This window comes from Polyodon spathula, chromosome 4 (assembly GCF_017654505.1).
Source record: "Polyodon spathula isolate WHYD16114869_AA chromosome 4, ASM1765450v1, whole genome shotgun sequence".
Lineage (NCBI taxonomy): Eukaryota > Metazoa > Chordata > Actinopteri > Acipenseriformes > Polyodontidae > Polyodon > Polyodon spathula.
The window spans coordinates 55,840,717-55,860,859 of NC_054537.1; positions in this window are offsets into that span (position 1 = coordinate 55,840,717).

Sequence of the window (20,143 nt, forward strand, 5' to 3'; positions counted from 1 at the left end):
TTTCAGACCTTCAAAATAAAGTGCCTAAAAAAAGTGCCTCCTATTTTCTGTTCTGAATGACCCTTTATCTAATTTCCATTTATGACCCCTGGTCTCTGTTTCTTTTTTCAGGTCGAAAAAGTCCATTGGGTCGACTTCGTCAATACCTTTTAGAATTTTGAAGGCTTGAATCAGGTCATCGTGTAGTCTTCTGTGTTCAAGACTGAATAGATGCAATTCTTTAAGCCTGTTTGCATATGACATGCCTTTTTTACCCGGAATAATTCTGGTCGCTCTCCTTTGCACTTTTTTTTTTTGCAGGTTCGGATATAACGCTGTCCAAGAGTTGGAGCCCCATTTTTACATTCTAACTGCGCATTCCTCAACTATACGAAATAGGTGAAATGCCACACATTTTTGGTATTGATTTTGTAACTAATAACAAATAAAATTGCAGTTTGTCATGGAATTTAGAATGTAGAGGTGCATAGTGGTATAGTGCCATGGTATACGCTATATATACGCACGGTCATGTGATGCTGTTTAACCAATCAGCGGTGGTTATTTTTCCAAGCTGTGTTTATATATATATATATATATATATTATATAATATATATATATAATATAAATATATATATTAGAGATATATATATATATATTATATTTATGCCGAACGAACCAAAAATAACCATCATTTAATATCTTTGGGGATGAAAATCCACATAACTGGTACAACAACAAATTTCTGAGTGAAGACAGCAGTCCATCTGAAAAAAATAAATAAATAAACTAAGTGCAGAAGCAAGAACAGACTCAACAGTTGATGAGGAACAGCTAAATGAAATAGAAGAAAAAAAAGACTGAAAAAACATACACAAAAAAAAAATACAGCATGGGCTCGTTAATGTACTTAAAGAAAAAAAAATATGGACATTTATTACATGGAAATAAATCCAAAAAAATCTCAACAACATACGGGAATTTTATGCCAGTGCAAGAAGTTAATCTAGGCACCAGTATTCAATCTCCAGTTTTATAATGCTGAGCTGGACTAAACACATATTTTAACAGTAGAAGTTTTAACATCTCTGCTAACAGTGAGTTCAAAACCAGCAGTAATGTATTTGTGTCAATCAGGAAAACTCTTAGAAAAGCAGGTAACGACAAGGCCAGACATGACCCCCCCGCCCGAATTAGAGGCCTGTATTTTAAATATCTGCAGGAAACTGAGGTACTGTCCCCTGACACCGCAGTCGGATTGATGCGTAAAGTCTGATTCGATCGTCAATTTAATCTGGCACGACTTGGACGCAAGGGTGTCTGACAAAAAACAAAAACATATTTTGAGATCCAAAAGAATGAAAACATACGAGAATACGTGTAAACTTTATAGTAAATGCTTGCAAATAACAAGTTAACAAACTCACTTTAAGATCTGGCTTCAGTCAGGAGCAGCTCTCCTGACTTCCTTATTGTAATATTGGAAAAATCTCAAGAAGAGATGTGGATTTTAGCTGTGAAGATAGATTTTCAATTTCCAGGGGCCATATACTGGAAAACCATTCATTCTTTAAAAGACCTCTGAATCCAAGAGATGATGCGTCTATAAACAAAGACACGTTTATAGAAACACGGATAAGCCGTTCCATTGCTGAATAACAGCAGACCACATTTTAATATCTTTCCTAGCTTCTGATGAAATATTAATGTAGGAGTCCAATTTTTTTTGCTGTTAATGCAAGAGCAAGTAGAGGAGATATAAATGTCCTCCCTTGGGGAATAATGCGATTTGCAAAGTTAAAGTGACCCAGCAATGAAAGCAGAGCACGTTTTCTGATTGTTTTAGTAAACTGAAAGTTCCAAATAAGAAATTGAATGTGACTGAGTTTGGACTCAAGGAGGCTGGCCTCAAATTTTTCTGTGTCCAGAATGATTCCAAGAAATTCCAGTGAATGAAGGGGGCCGATTGTTTTTTCCTCTGAGAGCGGGACGCCAACTTCTGAAAACAAACTCTTGAGTTTAGTAATTGCTTCTGCTGGTGGATCAGAAGGAGGTGAAATCAATAAAAAATCATCAAGTAGGTGAAGCACAAATGGAACATGGTAGGCATTGAGCAGTATCCAGCATAATGCTTCAGACAGAGTGTCAAATATCTCCAGGCTGCTGCAGCAGTCGAAAGTTAATTGAGTGGCAAAGTAAAACTTTCCTTCCCAGCATATACAAACAGGTGGTGAAGAGAAGGATGGATTGGCATTACCTTAAATGCCTCTGATATATCTGCTTTGGCAAGCCAGGAACCACAACCTGCTAATTTAATTGAATGAATTGCATCTGAAATAGTCATGTAATGAAGAGAAAATTAATCTTGGGGAATAAGCAAGTTGATACTGCTGATGCTTGAACCACGCGGAGCTGATAAATCAATGATAAAACGTTTTTTCCCCCGACATCTTCCGAGTTGCTATGCCAATAGGATTAATTCTATAGAAGGAGGAGCTAAAAAAGGGCTGACTATAAATCCTTTTTTAATTTGACTCTGGATCTTGATTAGCAGAGTGAAGATTTTTACTTTGAAACGAGGAAGAAGGAATTTGGGTGAGACCAATTGAAAACCTATTTTTTAATCCGTCAGTTACTTGGTGAAGTTGATATCTGGATGATTTTTTAATTTATTATATAAAGCTGGAATGATAAATGGAGTGGAGATGATGAGCATCGGAGAAAGTCACTTGCTATTTAAAGGGCAGACTGAGTTGGCCTGAGCATCTTCACAATTGCTGCACATATAAATGAAATTGCATTGCCTGTTTGAACAGAAACCGTGTTGAAGTTGTTACAAATTTGTCTTCCTCCTTCAAATTTTATTCTGTGCTCGTATTTGTCTTGTCTTGTGGATTGATCAGGTAAAGCTGAGGAATGAACTGGATTTGGAAAGAAAAATCTGTTTGAATAATTAGTGGTGGTATCAGGTGCTATTTTAGAAGTAGACGCTATAGCAGTCTTAGGGCATAGGGATGTTGAATGACCCGTGGAAGTGCAGACCCCACATGCGTTAGCTCCGAGGCCACTGAAAATCCAGTTAAATAAATCTGGATCAGGTTTGGATTGATTAAATGGTTGTTCGATGCCAATGTGGCTGCTGCTTTTGCTGAGAACGCTTTATGATATTCGAAGAACATAGTCCCTCTGTATCTGACAGACAATTCCACAATATAATAATCATAGGAGTCTAATTCAGCTCTGCAGTTAAGATAAACAGAGCATAGCACATCTCTAAATATGGACAAAGCAAGACAAATTCTCCCAATGTTAGATTTTTATGTAATCTGGGATCTTTGGATTTTAATGTAACTGACAGATCTCTGCAATCCACTACTCTGTGATCTAGGAATTCTGATGTTGCCATAAGTAAAGAAACAAGATTAATGTCCTTGCCTTCAATTATACTGCGCCGAATTTGCGGAGATATTGAATGTCACCCAGCTTTGGTTGGGGAGGAGGAACCAAAAGCTAGAGCAGTGGTGATGTTGAAGACGGGAGGATTTACTGAAGGTGCCAATGATAGTGTGGAACTGGAAGTAACTTTAGCTGCAACTGGAGTAACTGTAGGAATAGACGAGAAAACAAAGCGCTGAAGTTTGCTTCGCTTGTTCAATATGAAACACCCTTTTACCTACATCACTCAGCTGGCTATTGACTGAGGATAATGAGTCGGCAAATGGCTGCATAAAATATTTAATCTCCAGAAAAATCAAGGAGTGCCGTTGTTGGATTTGTCTGGCTGAAGCAGGTTCCTGCTGTTTTGAAGTGCTGGCTGTCAGGATGAATTGTGCCGATGCAGATTGCCTTCTGTCTGGTTGGGGCTGCTGAATGGCTGAGCGTAGCTGGGGAGCTTTTTTAGGAGGGAAAACAGATTCTGCAGAGATGGATTTGCAATAGAGAATAAATAGAGATTCTTGATCGCTACCTGCTGGAATCGCGTTTCCGTTGAAGGGATTTTATAAGTTTATTTAAAATCCAGTCCTTCCAGTATAGTCGCTCTGGAGGTGCATTCTGAGCCCTGATTAGTTTAGAGCGACGAAGATTCGCTCCTTGGGAAGCTGGAGTACTGAAAAGATCTTGGTTGGGAGGCAGCTGTTCAGATCTCACAGAGCTACTGAACGGAGACTGGAATGGAGGAGTGAATTGATCCTGATTTTAAGCTGCAGGGGAATGATCTGCTACAGACAAAAAAATCCTGGGAGTCCTTGGAATCTGAAACAAGATGCTGTAAGTAATCAATTTTTGCAAGATGGGTCTTGCTGTCTGCTTTGGTTTACACCTGAACAAAAAAACACAAGACAACTAGGAGGAGGTGACTAAGGTTTAAATAGAATGATGGAAGAAGATGATAGGGCGCACAGGCCTAGTACCACCCCCTGAACCACACTATAAGTTAACATGTGGAAGTGGAGAACACTATATATCAGGCATGCAAACAAAACTAAACAACACCATCTATCAGGTCGTGCAAATAAAAGTAAACAATCAGCAGTTAAGTTAGGAAACTAGAAGCGTTCACTTTCACAGGACCAAGGGTGACCGGCCATGATAAAGTGTCCCTTCCTCAATGCACTGAAGAGTACCCAAAACAAATTCTGGACTGTGATATCACTGAGAGTGTTAATCAAGGCAGACAGCAACAGTCAATCAAAGCTACAAACTCCCTTCCTAGCTCAGAGGGGACTGCTTACATTTGCCATTTAACACCCAGACAGTTTACCAAAAAAACTAACCTTTTAGTGAAGAAATACGTTATGCAATGCCTCTGTAACACTAGAACTGCCGTGATTTTACTCCTACCTAGATCTGCCGCTGGCAGTCATAATGACGGTTACATTTTAAACAACAACAATATTAAAATGAAAGACAAACTATCGGATACAACGCAAAAGTTCTATTCAAGCACATCATAGCAAACATCTGCACAGCCGAAACACTGCATTTAAATGAACAATTAAACATAAAAGTAGTAAAACTTGTACTTAGTAGAAATTATATTTTATAAAAGTTTGTGTGTGTGTGTGTGTGTGTGTGTGTTGGAAAGGTAATCAGACAAACAAGTAGCTAATGCACGGCGTAATTCAGAATGTGCATGACAACACGTGATTTCGTTTCTCTTGTTAAACGTTTTTACTTCCTGAAAAGCACGGCAAACGTGTCGTGAGGAAAACTGTCATAACTTGTGCATGTAAACGCCACCAATGTTAAATCACAAACAAACAGTATTAAAAAGACAGTCTTCAGGATAATGTCCTTCTGTTATACAGTGATGTGCGATTGAGGCAATGGAGTGTGTTTCTCTTTTCTCCATATATATATATATATTTAAAATATAAAAGATTATATATAAATAAATATATCTAGATATAATATATATATTATATAGATAAATTTATTAAGATTTCTGAACCTTTAAGTTTGTTTATTGATTATTTTATTAAAAACATTGCAAAATGTTACCATCTTTTTTATCTGACACCAGGGACCTAATCAAATTTTTGGAACAATGTTCAGTTCCTAGTAATGCTATATTTGTTACACTTGATGTTGAAAGTTTGTATTCCAATATACCCCACAGAGAGGACTAGAGGCTTTGTCATTTTTTTCTCTTAAAAGAAGAAAACCTACACACTAACTTCCTATTAGAATTATCTAAATTTAACCAAATTTGTTGTGAAAACAAATATTATCTGCAGATTAAGGGCACAGCAATGGGCTTGTCCTTTATCCTGAATTACATTAACATGTACATGAGATATTGGAAAATCTAAAATTTATTAATGACAAGGCCTCTAATCTCTCCTACAAAATGTGTTGTTTTGGAAGCGATACATAGATAATGTATTAATGGTTTGTTCCTGTTTAAAGATTATATAAATAATATCAATCCTAATTTAACATTTAGAATGGAACATAGCCAATCCGAAATACATTTTTTAAATTGACACATATCTATCAATATTAAGGGTACATTTGATACACACATTTTTCAAAAATGAACCAATAGGAACACGATTTTGCATGCTATTACCGACCATCTGAAACACATGATCAAAAATTTACCATAGGGCAATTTTTACTTTGAAACATATATGTAGTAAAATATCTGATTATGAAATGAAAGCTCTATATATGCAGAATCATTTTCTTACAAGAATTTATAAAAGCACAATTATTAAAACTGCCTACAATACAGATGAGAAATCAATGTGAGACCTTGATTGAAACCACTAAGGATAAGCAACCAAGTGATGATAGACATTTTTTACTGAATTTAACCATACTGCCAGTGTTATCCTCAGCTTGATACATTTGTCAGTACTCCACTGAGATTTTATTTTATTTTATTTTACAAATATCAAAGACTCAGTTGTATCCTCAATGTATAAATCATGTTCTATAGAGAATTGGTTAACAATACCCATGCATGGCAACTATCACTGGGGTAAATGTATCTATTTACATACAACATGAAATACTTTAATCATCCACATACAGGTCAAAAATTCACAATGAAGGGGCTTATTAACTGTAATACAACTCATGTCATCTATATGTTAAAATGCCCATGTGGCTTTGCATACATTGGACAAACCAAAATAAATCTTAAGATTAGAATAGCGGAGCATAAAGCTGCTATCCATAACAATAATGCAGATTACGCAATCGCTAGACACTATCAGGCAATTAAACAGGGTTCAGCCTCTTTAAAATGTTATAACACTTGAAAAAATTGTATTGCCAGATAGAGGAAGTAATATTGTAAAATTACTATTAAGAAGAGAAGCATATTGGATATTCACCCTCAGAACTATGGAACCAGATGGTCTCAATGAATGTTTGGATTTGAATTATTATCTTTAGTTAACACAGTGTAACTATTATAACAATTGTGATTGTCATTGAATATATTTTGATTGCTTCCACTGTTGATTGAATTGTTCTCTAAAATGAATCAAATGCGAAGCTAATCTGATAAATTGAAAATGAATTATGATCTGTTTTTATGCTTAGTATTTTTAATAGATGCATATAATTGAGATTTAATTGATACTATGTAGATTGACTAACAACTAATCATTAACTAGATCTTAATTGTGATCATTAGACTGTTAACTAATATAGTCTTGTTTATTGATGTCATGTGATGTCATTTTTAGTGTTAATTAATTGATATCTAGATAAGTGCAATTAATTGAATGATTGTATCATATCTGTATATAAGCTAGGGTGGTTCCCACGACTAATCATAATAATTAACTCCCTGACGAAGATACATTGTGTCGAAATGCATTGTGGTTCTTTTTTTGTTTTGAAAATAATGTCTGTTCAATAAAATATATTTTAATTAGAAATTGAGAGTGTGTGTTTAATTAGAAATTGACAAGTCTGTCTCTAAGTTGGCATTTCGCAAATTAACAAGAAAAATAAGGTTTGTTCAACTGCACAAAATTAATGAGTATGACCAACATTTAACTGTTAAAATTCAGCATTGTATTGCATGGACAGTATCTCTCTGCTTGGAATGAATATATGTAAGGTATGAACCACGATGGGCCGTGCGGTTCCCATGATATATATATATATATATTACGCCTGGGGTGGCGATAACAAACTAGAAGTGGTATATATCATTGGAACCACACAGACTGAAGTGGTTTATACTGCTTATAACACAGTTACCTGTCATTTGGGGGAACTAAAATAATTAAAACACATTTTAAATTAAGACAAAACCAGAAACTTATATTATGTATACATCCCCCATGTAATATAGACCCACATTTAATTGAATTGAATTTATTGTTCACTTATTAAAAATAAATTGCACGTTTCAGTTTATTATGAATTTATGCAATGAAAGTGGGATCTTGAAACTAGAGGACTGAGCAGAAGCTTGATGGTCTTCAAATAACACTGAGGAAGACAGGAGAGCAGCTGTGATGGATGCTGAAGTCGGATCTTGAAGTGAGTTTGTTGTGACCTTGTTATATGCACATATATTCAAGTCCGTTTTCATCCTTTTGGATCTCAAAAGATGTTTTTGTTAGTTGTCGAACATCCTCATGTCCACATCGTGCCATATTAAGATCGAACCAGACTTTACGCACCAATCCGCAGAACGGGGGATAGTGCCTCAGCTTCCCGCAGATGCTTCAAATCCAGGCCAGTAATTGGGGGGTGGTGTCTGGCCTTTTCTACCTGCTTTTCTAAAAGTTGTCATGACTGACATGAGTACATTATTGCTGGTTTTAAACTCACTGTCAGCAGAGATATTAACACTTCTACTGTTAAAATATCTACTTAGTTTCTCAGCATTATAAAACTGGACTCTGAATACTGGTCACCAGCAGAACTTACACTTGCACTGGCATCTTTAAGTACATTAATAACCCATGCTGTTGTTTTTTTTAGTGTTTTTTCAATCTTTGTTTTCTTCTATTTCATTTAGTTGTTCCTCATCTACTATTATGTGTCTACTCTTGACAGTTGCTGGTGCGCTTATTTTATTTATTTATTTTTTTCAGATGGACTTTTGTCTTCACTCAGCAAGTTGGTGTTGTACCAGTTATCTGTTTTCAAGGAAATAGGTGGAATGTCACTCATTTTTGGCAGTTGTTTTATAACTAATAACAAATAAAATGACAGTTTGTCATGGAATTTAGAATGTAGTGATGCATATTATCCCCCAGTGAGAAATCCCATTGGAGGAGAAATTTAGACAGCAACTCCCATTTCAATTAAGTCCAAAGCCCCAAAGAATTCTAAATAAAAGCAATAGTCTTTATTTTAATATATTTAAAACCACAGTAAACATAATAATGGCTTACGCAATTATTGCTTTTATTAAGAATTCCTTCTACAGTAAGAAGGAATTCTTAATAATATATAAATATATATATATACGAGTTATTACTTCAAATGAAGGGAGCAAATATTAGAAATGTTACATCTGTCAAGGAAATTCATGGTTAAATTAATTTTAACATAAGCATTTTATAATAATTAATTAAGACTGTTGTCTGTGTGACATGTTGTTTTGATTGGGTTCTTAACACTGATTCCAGAACATTCTTACCCAGATCTACTTCAAAGCTTGTTGATTAGACCAAGGCACAGGCCAAAAACTGTGTTAACTCTTTGAAGCTCACCTTCCAAAATGCTATCTGATTGTCTAGTCTAATAAGGTGTCATTAAACTTACCAAGTCAAGCTACAGTAGTGTGTCGTTGTACCATTATTTTGTTAAAAGTTAGTTTAAAATGCTTTAAGAATCATTTTTAATTAGACACAAGTTTAATAGTTATTTTAAGTACGTTTCCCAATAAACCTGAAGGGTTGATTGTGTTTTAAATGAATATTATACACTAATAACTATTTTTGAATATTACCCTTTGATTATATTATGATGTGTTTTATATGCTTGTAATTGTAATTTTGTATAGAGAATGAAACTGAAATTCTTATGCTTCTCTAATGAATGTAATTAAAGTTATATTGAATAGGAGGTTTAAATTGATAACGAAATAGGTGGATACATTCCATTTCTAACAAAACCTTTTTGTGTGACATGCAACTGTCTATCAAATACCTTGAACCAATGGAAGGACTGACAAGGACTTGTTTACAGTACAAGGAAATGCCTATACATGATGTTATTTAAACTCAAAATAAGGATTTTTGGTTCTCTCTGGATTCTCTTTTGCTCGTTAGATTTGCTCTCTCTTCAAAACATCTCATCGCTCTCGACTCAAACTCTGAAGTTCTTCAATGAAGATGCAATGATGTAATCTTCAAAAGCAATAGCCGTTTGATGCAGATCAAACACGACATACAGCCACTGGGTGTTCAGTTCTTGGCCACCTTGGTTGGTCACTTTGTGCAATCTGCTGTAACAATGAGATTCATGGTGGACTTCGTTATTGCTACAAGTTTTCTGGTGGTTGCAGGATCCGTTGGGTGCTATCTGGGTCAGCCAGAAGTGGTCAGGGCTGTTATGATGCTGGAAGATAGTGCCACACATAGGGAGGTAGCTGGAAGGATGGGGGTGTCTCAGAGAGGCACCAGAAGACGGGACAGTACACTAGGAGGCCAGGACAAGGTTGTTCATGTGAGACCTCTCCTTGTCAGACCAGTATCTTCTTAACCTGGCCCTCAGGAATCATCAGAGTACTGCTTGTGCCCTACAAACTGACTTCCAGCAAGCAACAGGTGTGTGTTTGCCAGGTTAAATGGTTCATAATAAACTCCACGAGGATGGTTTGAGGGCTATGCAACCTGCTAAAGGGCCGAGTCTCACCATACAACATTGCAGAACAACACTGGATTTCACTCGAGAACAGAGAAATTGGGAACTTCATTACTGGAGGCCAGTATTGTTCACAATGAGAGCAGGTTACATGTATTCACACAAACAGCACATAGAAATTCCTCAGCCACAATTGGTATCCAACTGCAATACATACATGGGAGGAACTGATCACATGGACCTGAATATTGGCAGCTATCGTATTGGCATCAGAAGTAAAAAGTGGTGGTGGACTTTTTTTTTGCCTGATGTTGCCATGCAGAATGCTGCTGCTTTATCACCGTTCACTTGCTCATAAGACCAAAACACCGTCACTTTTGGATTCTCGACGGGAGGTAGTGAAAACCTACATTTTGTCCTATGCCTCTCGACCAACTATTGGATGTCAACTGGGTAAACCAAAGCTCCTTGACAAATGAGTACCAGTGAGTGTGCGCAGGTATGGAAAGGAACACCTTGTTGATGGAATTGAGAAACCAAGAAGATGTGCTACTTGCAACAAAAACACAATGTATAAATGCATCAAATGCCAAGTAGGGCTTCACCCATGACTCCACTTCAGATTATTTCACTGTTAAACTGGCTGGAGAATGTAAAAGATAACAATGGGAAAATAAATGTTGTTTTTTTCTTGACATGGTTTGACAGAAATGTTCTTTTATTCTGTTATTAACTGGTTGTGATTCATATTTAAAAACAACAACATTTTTTATTAGAAGTTATTAATATTATATTTGAATTCAAATCCAATTTTAGCTCTGCAGTGAAATATAAAATAGAAATAATACTGATTAGAATAAAAACTTCAAAAGACAGTTTTAAAGTAAGCTATGTGTTTATTTATTGATTAAATATCTCCAGATCTGTTTTAACTTGAACTAAATTAAATGTTATTTATTGAATGTTTAGATGTTCAATTTTTTTTAAATAAGTTGCACTGAATTTAGAATTTTGTAATGTATAGTGTTTGCCTGTGTGTGTGTGTTTTATTTATTGTATTAATGCATATATTGTATTTAGTGTTAATTGAGAAGAAATTTACAATTTAGTTTCAGTTTGTAACTTTGCAGTTTTACAAAGTTTGATATTTTGTAAAGTAAAAGCAATCAATAAAATAAGTTTATACATTTCTTTATTAAAGTTTTTGCTGCTGTAAATTCAGTATATGATGTAAGCGATAAGAAAATTAATGCATATTCACGACAATCTACAGGCATCTTAGCATTTTGATCTTTGTCCAAAATCAACAATTACACTAAAAAACTGTACCTTGCATAGCATTTCAAAATTGAAAAGCAGGGTTTTTGCTGTATAACTCAACAACCAAAAGGTAATTTAAAAAAAAAAAAATGGAATATACATACTCCTAACTTGCCAAATGAAACTTGCAAACACAATTTTACAAAAAACAAAAAAGTCATGCAGTAATTGGTTAAAAGAAATGCATGGGTGGATAATGTTCTAGTTCAGACTGCAGTGCATTTTGAGAGGTTCTGGTTGTCTGTTATCTGTAAGGTGAATACTTAAAATTTAACTTTATTGCACTAGAATTAGATTTAATTGTACACATTGCAGTAAGTAATAGAGCTTCGTAAAATAGAGAAATATTTTTTGTCAAGTAAACATCCAGGTTAGTGTTTATTTTTTTCCTGCATAATTTCTACCTGTTTCTTTCATGATATTGTGTGTGCGTGTGACATTCTCCTTGTATGTGTGTGCTGGGTTAGGGTTAAGAAAACCGCCCGTAAGCCCATCTGTCTCTCATCCCTTCCCATCCCATCTTCCAGAATCCTGAAGTCGCGACTGTATTGATACCATGGTAACAGGACATGGTAAAAAGTGGAATTTATACCATGGAAACAGAACATGGCAAACAGTGGTATTTATTCCATGGTAACTGGTAAACTGTGAAAATTATATGGTATATACACCATTTCTTTACCATGTTAAACTTTCATAAGGGATTGTGACAGAGATGGTTCTTGGTGATGAATCACCCTCCCGACCTGTGAGGGCGTAGTGTAAAGGGAACAGAGTGCCTTGAACTGATGGTCAGACAATTAATTCCCAGGGTTAGATGGAAGTTGGCCATCTAGAAAGGGGGCGGAGTTATGGTACACTGAATCATTGACCCGGAAGTGAAACTATGTGGCAGCCGTGGATTGGAGGAGTGGTTGCACTCATTAACCATGGGGAACAAAAGGGGATGTAGTGAAGTGATTTGTTCCTTTGAATGTTTAATGCTGAACTGGAAGGAAAACCTGTATTGCTGTCGTGAATGTTTTGTTTGTTGTGTCTAAAGAATTGCTTGTTTTTGTTATTAGATGGCTAACACGATATAGAGCTGTCACCAAAGACCAGCAACTACCCAGACAACACTGTACCGTTGTTCACGATTAACTCTATTTGCACCATGAGTACTCACTGTGGACTTGTGATTGTGGATTACAGCGGCGCAATACACCATGCTGTATTGCCTGTTTTCATTATTATTTACTGTGCCGGAACCAAGCAGTGACCTGCAACATTTCTGAATCTGGCTCAGAGCTGAAGCAGGCCATGGGTGATGTTACGACCTATGTCATTATGCTTGCTTTCGTTATCGACCAGCATTCGAGGAAGAGAGGAACCATAACTAGATGGACTTCAATGATATTGAAAGATGGAAAATGCAAGCCTGGGTTGCCGATGAAGTACAAGCACTGGTAACTCTCTGGTGTGATAGAAGTACCCAGGGAGAACTTCTAGTGAATGCAACGAAGAATTTATGCTAAATTTCTGTAGACAAGAAGGAATTGGGATATAACCAGTGTCTCAAGCAGTGTCAGGAGAAAATTAAGAAACTAAAACAAGAGTATAAAAAAAAAAAAATCAAAGAACATAACAAAAGTGGAGCTGATCATAAAAAACGCAAATATTACGATACTATGGACTCTGTACTAGGACATTGACCTGTAGCACTTGGCTGGCATTTTCAACTCTGCTACGGAGATCCTGGAAGAAATGGTGGATCCACCAGCTGAAGAAGGTACTTTTTATGTAAAGACGCGCTTTCTTTAGTACTCATAACACATTCCCCAAAAAAGTAATAAAAATGTTAGAGTATAAAAATGCCTAGCGAGACAATGCTTACTGTACTTGATGCTTTTGCTAACTGATGTCGGATGGCAAACTTTAAAAGTAAATTTCTAATTTATAGAACACCACATTTTAAACAATTGCACATGTGCATAAACTCAGAAATAACTGGTCGATTATAACCAATTCAACATGAACAAGTAAGATGAACATACTGAAAGTGTTGTATCTTCTGCATGTATCACTCAGTCATGTACTGTAATATAACACTTAAGTTAAACCTTAAATGACAAGAATTAAGAAATATTACGCTATGCGATAGCTGCTGTAGAGAGGGAGTTTTGTTTCAAGATATCCTAAAAAAAGGAATTATGTTATAAAAATGGTATAGTAAAAAAAATAAATAAATAAATAAATAAACAACAACAACTATGAAAAAAATTATACAAAACGGTCTAAGTCAAACAATGCACAATAGGGGCTAAAATACTCCTCAAATGTTCTATATAACAGGCACTATTATCAATAAGGATGTACTTGACTTGGCCATTTAAATTTCCATAGTATTCTCAGCAATCATCCCCATACTTTCGAAACCCTGGGTGCACATTGCAACAGGACCTGGCCATGCTACAATATAGCCTTGGATTAGAACAGATTCCTGTTTCTTTTATGCATTTATTACTTATTACTCATCCTACAATAATATATTCTGTGCTTTTCTCTGTTGTGTTTCTACATAGATTAATTAACATGATATATTCCTGTGACAAAGTGGCTGTGTGGGAACAGGTGCAGGAGTGATGCAGTGTGGTAATTAAGCAGACAGAGCCTTGTAATCCAGTTTGGAACAGTGAACTTTATTTTATATTGCGGGTCTGGTGAACTTAACAATAATCCCCCGGCAATACTAAGCAATGTGTACTGCACGGAATAAACGATAACGGGATTGCAGTCCCAACTAATAAACACAATATTCTGGCCCACAATAGTACATACACTGTCACCAGTCCTGGGGGCGTGCAGTAGTACTAGTGGTGGCTAATACAGTTCCTGTGTTAGCTGTCTGGTAATGTGCAAGACAAGGCAAAACAAACAAAACACTCAAGGTACTTTTTACTTTTAGGAACGATGTCTCTCACTGTCTTTCTCAGTTTATTTACACAAACCAAGGAGAAGGAACAGATTACGATTCTCCATCCCCTTTTATGCTGTAACACATGACCTCTTTGTAAATGAGTCCAACTGCCTCTCCAATCTGTGGCTGCCATGTTGTTTCCCTTCTGGGTCAATGCATTGTTGCAACGGAGTTCCCTCATCCCCTTTCTGGCTGGCTGACTTCCCTTGAACCCTGGAAAAGAGCTGTCAGGCTAGCCCTTCCAAAGAACTCTATTCTCGCTGCTTAGTGCCCTCACAGGTCAGGAGTGAGATCTAAATCCAAGAATCATTGTATTTCTGTCACATATCCCACTGCTCAGAGAGAAGCCAAAGGAACACTCGGCTGAATCTATCTTTCCCAATACTCCCCCCTCCCGGGAAAAATTGTCTGGGTTTTGACGGTCTTTCCCCGCACGATGTACCATGCTGTACATGAAGGGTTGCAACGCCAGATACACAGAGTTATCCGGGCATTGCTATCTTTCATTGTGCTTAACCACTTGAGTGAGGCGTGGTCTGTGACAAGATCAAATGGATGTCCCAGCAGGTAATATGATAAAAAGTAAGTAGCCCATTTAATGGCCAAACACTCATTTTCAACTATGGAGTAGTTGTGCTCCCAAGATATCATATTTTTACTGAGATACAGTTTCGGGTGTTCTACTCCATCTACCTTTTATGGACAAGAACGCATCCAAACCCACATCTGACGCATCTGTGTGTAGGAAGAATCTCTTGGTGAAATCAAGTGTGATAAGGGTGGGGGCCTGGCGAAGTTTATGCTTAATAGTATCAAACGCGCAATTTAAGGATTGACATTGACACTCTAAAGGTTTTCAATATTTTCCTTTCTTAGAGAAGGCAAAATGTGAACGCTGAACGCTGACATAATAAATTTGGTTACTGTATATATGGCTATCAGTCAGGTTCCCGAAGCCATTTCTTTTCCATTGGGGAAAATAAGAGTGAGGAGAAAATCACCTTTGGTTGTACCTGTTGGGAAAGTCATACTGACATTGCCATCGACTCTGCAATACAACAACGAGACTTAAAGGATTTGTTCACACAATTGCCATCTGTCTGTACCACTCATTTGGGAAAAACTGATGTCCAAACACACAAGATTTATACTATAGATGAGGTTCCGATTACATGTTGAGCATATCGGACATCTCCAATAAAAAGAAAAATCATTCAAGAACATCTGTGACAGATGACTGAAGATGGCGTCATTGAGCCGCCAACCTAAGCACGGTCAGCCCCAGTTGTGTTAGTACCAAAGTGGGATGAGTCCTACCGTTTTTGTGTAGGTTACAGACAACTGAATTCCAAAACTCATTTTGATGCTTACCCGGTGCCGAATGTTTATGACATTCTGGAGTCCTTGAATGGTGCCAGCGTGTTCAACACCTTAGACCTGCTATCTGGATATTGGCAGGTATCCATGGATAAAAACAACAAGTCTAAGGCTGCATTTTGCACTCCATTTGGTCTATATCAATTCCGTGTTATGCCTTTTGGGTTAAAGAATGCTGCTGCAACATTCCTGTGCCTTATGGAACATGTTTTATGTGAATTAAGGGGTGGGTGCTGTCTGTATATATTGACAATGTTATTGTGTATTCACCTACTGAATCTCAGTATTTGGAAGATCTCCACCAAGTATTCTCAAAACTCCATCAAGCTGGTTTGACACTGAATTTGCCAAATGTCATTTCTTTAAAAGTTCCATCAAATTCCTGGGCCACATCGCATCTGGACAAGGAGTGGCCACGGATACAAACAAACTCGCTGCATACCCCATTCCGACTAACCTGAAGGAGGTAAAGCATTTTTTAGGTCTCACAGGGTGGTATCATAAATTCATCCCTAAGTTTGCTGACATGACTGCACCTTTAAATCACCTTAAGAAAAAAGGTGTGCCCTGGGAGTGGAGGGAAGAATGCAAAAATAGTGTGGAAATGCTTAAGGTGGCTATCCAATCACCACCCGTTCTTGTTTATCTCAACCTAGAGCAGGCATTCAGGGTATATACAGATGCCACTGATGTGGGACTCAGGACAGTTCTAGCACAGAGTGATGGGGAGGGGGAGCATGCTATTGCTTATGCTTCTCGCTGTGGTATGGGTAGTTGAAAAATGGAGACATTACCTTGAAGGTGTCCAGTTTGAAGTGGTGACAGATCATGCTGCTTTGTCCTGGGCTTTTAACACACCAAAGACTTCTTCATGTCTTACAAGATGGACTTTCTGTTTACAGCAATTTAAGGTTTTGTATAGGAAAGGAAGTTTAAATACTTTCCCAGATTCTCTGTCCCGTGTTACGGTTACTCCTGAAGTTACGTTTGCAGTTTATATGGACAAGGTATGTTTCAGTATGGCTGTGCCTAGCTCTTTGGATGAGATAGCAGAGGCTCAGGCCAAAGATTCCTTTATTGCTGACATAAGAGTCAACCTGAAATTGAAGCCATGTACTGCATCGGACAGAATTAACTTTGTGATAGAACAAGGGTTGGTGTATAGAAAAGTACCTCTCCATAGGGGAGGACATAAATTCCAGCTAGTGGTGCGGACTAGCATGACAGACATGTTTTTAAACATACCACAACAACCCTCTAGGCACTCATTTGGGAAGACTTAAAACTCTGCTTAGAATCCTCAAAGTTGCTTGGTGGCTAGCTGTAAGAAAAGACACTTGGACGTACATCAAGCAATGTTCTACTTGTCAAAAATATAAACCTTCAAACTGTAAACCCGCAGGTTTACTTTAGTCCACGAATGATGAGGAACCTGGAGAAATTCTGGGGATAGACCTTATAGGACCATTCCCCAAGAGTAAAAGAGGAAACATGTACCTGTGTGTCATCATAGATTATTACACCAAATGGGTGGAAATGTTCCCTTTACATGACGGTAAAACCCCTAAAATTGTTAAAATTCTCATCCAATAGATTTTTTCTAGGTGGGGAACTTCACAATATCTCATTTCTGACTGAGGAGCACAATTTACTAGCCAGCTCATTATTGATGTATATAAGGCCTGGGAAGTCATCAGAGAGTTGACCACAGCTTTCCATCGTCAAGCAAATCTGAAGGAGTGAATTAAATGAACCATCAAAATTATGATAGCATCATTTGTTGGAGATCGACACCAAGATTGGGATCAATGGATCCATAAATTTAATTTTCAACACAGCAAAGCAGGTAACCACAGGTTTTTTGCCTGCTGAACTCACAGTGGGACATATGCTCAAAGGGCCCCTCGACCGTTTGATCACAGTTGCTCCAATTCAAGCCTCTCCACAACATTCATTGTTAGAATGTCAACACGCTCTGGACAAAGCAGCTCAGACCAGGCAGGCTAAACATTATAACCTTCGCAGACAAGATGTACAGTTTAGGGTGAGAAATTTGGTCTGGGTCCGAACTCACCCGTTTTCTGATGCTTTAGGGACGTTAAACGAAATAAGGGGAAATTACAACAAAAAGTCATCACTTACATATCACTATAAAACTTGACCTATTAAGTTAGTTTTTTTTAAGAGCAGCCTTGAAAAAGGTTGCTACGTGTCTCTCACAGGAGCTTCCTATTTCCTCGTTTGGCAGCATGTTCGAATGCAGACTGACGGAAAAAGCTCACAGCCAAGTGTTTTTAGGTTTGCAGAGTCTAGAGTTTGTTGTTTTTGTCAGTGTTGAAGTAAAAATAGTGTTTAAGTTATGTTTTGAATCGACTGTTATAAACACTACAGAAAACGTTCAACTAGCAAAACAAACTAGAGCTGCTGCAAACGTGCTTATACACAAGGCAATTGGGACGGAACACTGTGGAATTAAACTGCAGATACCAGCTGGGATTATTCCTCATCAACTCAACTGATCTCATTTTTGTTGGAGTTTTCTGGATGACTTCATTTCTTTGCTGCTGTGGATCGGGTGAGATTGAACTATTTACTTTTTGTAGCGCTCCTGTTTATTTTAGTTTTTTTCTATTTTTTTTTTTTTTTGTATTGTTTGTTCAAATGGATTGGGACCGTGAAGCTTATGTTTCAGCTACATTGTTTGTCTTTTTTTTTTACTTTGAGGATGGTTATTCTTTGTTCTTCATGATAATATATTGACTTTTTTTTTTACTTACTGATCTGTATTAAACAATGTATTCCTTACAAATTGTAACTGGAAAAAAATGAAAGAACAGTTTAAGTAATTGTGAATAGATGCTTACTCGCTGCATCATTGATGTTATGGTTCTTTGTGAGAGTTTACTTGGTATTAGACGATCTGTTATCAGTTTGTAATAGATTATTGCTGTGCTGCATACTGTTTATGTGCTTTAACACTACTGAAATATTTGAAAACAAGATTTATTTTTTGTATCATTTTGCTGTGTACAGTGAAGTCCTTATTTAACAGGAACCTCTTTGATCTTTTTCGCTATCTTACTGTCTTGCCAACAATGGAGATAAAAATTGCTTCATGTAGACGTAGACTGTTTGTTACACAATAGTTGGTGGTCTACTCCATCTACCTTTTGGGACAAGAATGCACCCAAACCCAGGTTAGACGCATCGACGTGCAGGATGAATCTCTTTGAGAAATCCGGTGTGTTAAGAGTGGGGGCCTGGCAAAGTTTATGCTTAATAGTATCAAACGTCCCCTGACACTCAACTGACCACTTTAATTAAACTCTTCTTGCGGAGGTCGACTAAAGGGTTAACCACTGTGGTATACTCTGGGATAAAGCGGTGGTAATAACTGGCTAATCTCAGTTGTGACCTCACTTGAGTCTTGGTTTTGGGGATTAACGCATTGACCAAAGCTGGCATTTGGACCAAAGCCTGGAAATTTGTTTCTGTGACCTGTCATGCTACCCTTAGTCTCACCCTTCCATCGCCAGGTGGAGCTCCCATGCATATTCATGATGTGGACGTAATTGAACCATATAGCCCAAATGGCAACTGTGACAATTGGACTGCACCGTTTGCTCCTAGGCGGCTCAATCACCCCTTCGAGCATGCCCCATACCTTTTTCCAAACGCCACTTTGTCAACTTTCCAGGAACTGCTAAGGTGTCATACTGTGACACCTGAGGGAGAGATTATGTCATATTCAACTAAGTTAGTCCTGCCGGGCAAGTCAGAAAAACATTGCTGAACTCCTCAATAAGCTAATGCAGCTCCCGTTGCTGATCTGGAACCAATTGTTCCCCAATTGAAATTATTTTAGTGCTAGGGGTCTCTGGACAGAGGCCTGTTTATCACCTGGGGCTATAAATAAGGCCTCCCTTTCCTGCCAGGGGTTTATGCACAACGTTCATATTTCATCGGATCAAGCACGACGATCCCTTCGCTAATGGAACGAAGTGGGTAGGTCCCTAATTTTACTATGGCACCAAAACTAAACTCAGGCCCGGTTAACACTGGTTTCATATTTTTTCTGTTCAGAACGAAGCATCACTCGTGTACGAAGTGATTGTAAAACCTGTTCGGAAACAAACGAGAAGGTGGGGACAAATCAGCTTATTGAATTTAAGAATCTCATCAAGCAGCTTCTTGAAGGATCCCAGGGTGTCAGCTTCAAC